This window comes from Fukomys damarensis, unplaced genomic scaffold (assembly GCF_012274545.1).
Source record: "Fukomys damarensis isolate Sample0158 unplaced genomic scaffold, DMR_v1.0_HiC HiC_scaffold_39, whole genome shotgun sequence".
Lineage (NCBI taxonomy): Eukaryota > Metazoa > Chordata > Mammalia > Rodentia > Bathyergidae > Fukomys > Fukomys damarensis.
In genome coordinates, this window is record NW_022900951.1 from 976,523 (window position 1) to 979,212 (window position 2,690).

Below are 2,690 nucleotides of genomic sequence, written 5' to 3' on the forward strand. Positions count from 1 at the left end.
GCCTGAGATGGAGCTGCTCCGGGGCCTGGCCGGCCTCATGCTCCTGGGTCTCCTCGCTCTGGCCTCAGGTAGGCGCGGCTTTGGGGGGAAGCCGGGCGCGGCTGTGGCTTCTCCGTGCTCCCCGCTGGTCCCTTCCACCTGGGATCCTGGCACTCGGGAGGCTGAGGCAGGAGGATCCAAAGTGAGTTCAAGGCTCGCCCGGGCTGCGAGGCGAGATCCTGGCTGAAAAAGAACAAAAAAACGAAACCCTTCCCAAGGAGTGTCTGGGAAATCCCTGCTTGGAATGCGCTGGGAGGGTGAGGGAGGAGACTGGACAGAGGACGGAGCACCCCCGGGGTGAAGAGAGGGAGCCGGGAGGGGGCCCATGGGGGGGTGTGAGAACCGGCTTCCGTGGGTACTGAGCCCGCGGGCTGCTCTCGGGAGCCAGCTGCGCTGTTCAGCGACCCAAGACCGAGCGGCCTGTGGGGAACTGGATTTAACGCGTTAGGGGGTTTGTGAGACGTGACAGTCACTGGTCAGTGATACTTAGAACGGAAAGAGGAGGAGGGTGTGTGTGTCCGTGTGCGTGCGTGCGTGTGCGTGTTGGCAGACGCCAGACCCGCAGAGTTTGCGCGGAGCCACATCCCCAGCCTCTCTTCTCCGTAAGCGTGAAACTGAAACAGACTTTTGTTCTGCGGGGCAGTTTCAAGGGATTGGGCCTGTGTGACGGGCAGCTACGTTTTGAATGTTTCTTTGTGGGAACCTTTGTAGATCTCTGCAAATTAAAATCATCCGAGCGGCTCACACCCCCACAATCGGCTCCAAAAAGGCAGGTTGGGTCGCTCGGACTCTGGGTCGGGGGCTTTTATTTTGGTGAGGGGCCCGAGAGAATGATTGCGTGTGTACAATTGAATCGCAGGGTGTGTACCGCATGGAAGACGTTCTTTGAGGAGGTGGCAAGATCCAGGTGAATTTCAAAAGTCGCAAGAGCTGTGGGTGAGGGATGAAAAGCACTCCTTCAGGTGTGTCTCCGCCGGCCTTTCTGGTTTGTCCTGTCTGAGGAGGAGGCGGTGATTCATGAGGGCGTCGGTTGTTTATGGGTTGTTTATGGGTCGGGTGAGCCGTCCTGAAAGATTCAAAGCCTGGCAGCGTTCAGAGCCCCTTTCATCTTTAGACAGGCGGGCTCCTCCAGCCCACAAAGGCATCGACACCGCAGTGTGGGTGCCGTGTTGGCGGGGATTTGAGCCCGGAGGGAGGGCTGCAGGCGCGATTTTACAGCGGGCCCCGGCGCGCCTGGAGATCGGGAACCCACGCGCAGGAGGGTTTGGTGCCCCGGGAAGACCGGCCCGGCGGGCTGTGCGACCCTGCGCTCGGCAGACGGGAGAGCTTGGTTCGTCTGCGGGGACTGATGGACTCGCTTCTCACACAGTCCCGCGCTGGGCCGCCCAGCTGGGAGAATTGCACACACGGGCGAGGACAGGCTGTGGAGCCCGGAGAGGTTCCGAGCTTTGCCGTCCACCCGTCCACCCGTCCACCCGTCCACCCACCCGAATGAACTTGGGGGTGTGTCTGTGTGTGATGGACAGGGAGGGCAGCCAATTGAGTGGGGAAGTCCCGCCCCGGATGTGGGTGTGCCAACCAATAGGCTTGCAGCCCGGATGGACACCCTGGCCCAGAAGAGGACTCGCTCCTCCTGTCCCCAGCACCGCGGACGCAGAACTTTGACTTTTCGTCTCCGAGTGCGCCTGCTGGTGCTCAGCACGCTCGCTGGCGGCCTTCCCGGTAGGAAGCGGTGCAACGCGCACACTTGCTAGGGAGGTCCGTGGAGCCGAACGGGCTACGGGATTTTTCTTGCCGCTGCTCTTCGCGGGGCCCCCGCGCCGTGGGTTTTTGGGGTGCAGGCTGCCTTCGAGGTGCTCACAGCTCCGAGAGGCTGCTGGGTGCTGCAGAGGGAGGCCGGACCCCTCAGGGCGGCCCGTGGCTGAATCTCACAGCGGGACGCGGCTGCTGTGGTTAGGAGATGCCTCGCCGAACCGAAACCCGAAACTCCACTTGGCCCGCTATGCTAGGTGTCTCCTCCAGAGCGTCACAGACACCACACTAGAGCGACGCGGGCACACGCGTGTTTACAGCAGCACATGCCCGATGCTCAAATCTGCTCAGCACCTCCGTGCCCATCAGCAGGTGAACGCATGAAGGAAGCGTGCTGTTCACACGCGGTGGAGTACTACTCTGCCGCGAAAAAGGATGCACTTGAGTCGCGTGTAGGCAAAGGGCCGCACCTTGCGACCACAGTGTGAAGGGACGTAAATCAGGCGCAGGGACATAAATAAGGTGCGTGACCTGCGGAGTCACACGGTTTGTCCGCTCTGAGAAGCCCGAAGTATACGCGAGAGCAAAAGCGGAGAGAGACGGCAGGAAACAGGAAGGTACAGCTTTTAGGGATGGGACGGAGACCAAGAGATAAAGAACGGGCAAGAGGAAGGGCGAAAAAAGAACGAATCCGTGTACTGTGCGTGCTCTGACGGCCCGTGATGAACGCAGACATCCGTTGTGTGCCGCAAACAGGGAGTCCGGCAAATAAAATAAAACATTTCCGAGTTTGAAAAGAACTCGGAGCCCCGCGTGGGGTGCAGATCCGCGTCTGGCGCTCGCGGGACAGGCTGAGGCACTGAGGCTAGGGCCGGCTGCGGCTGGCGGGAAGCTGCGGG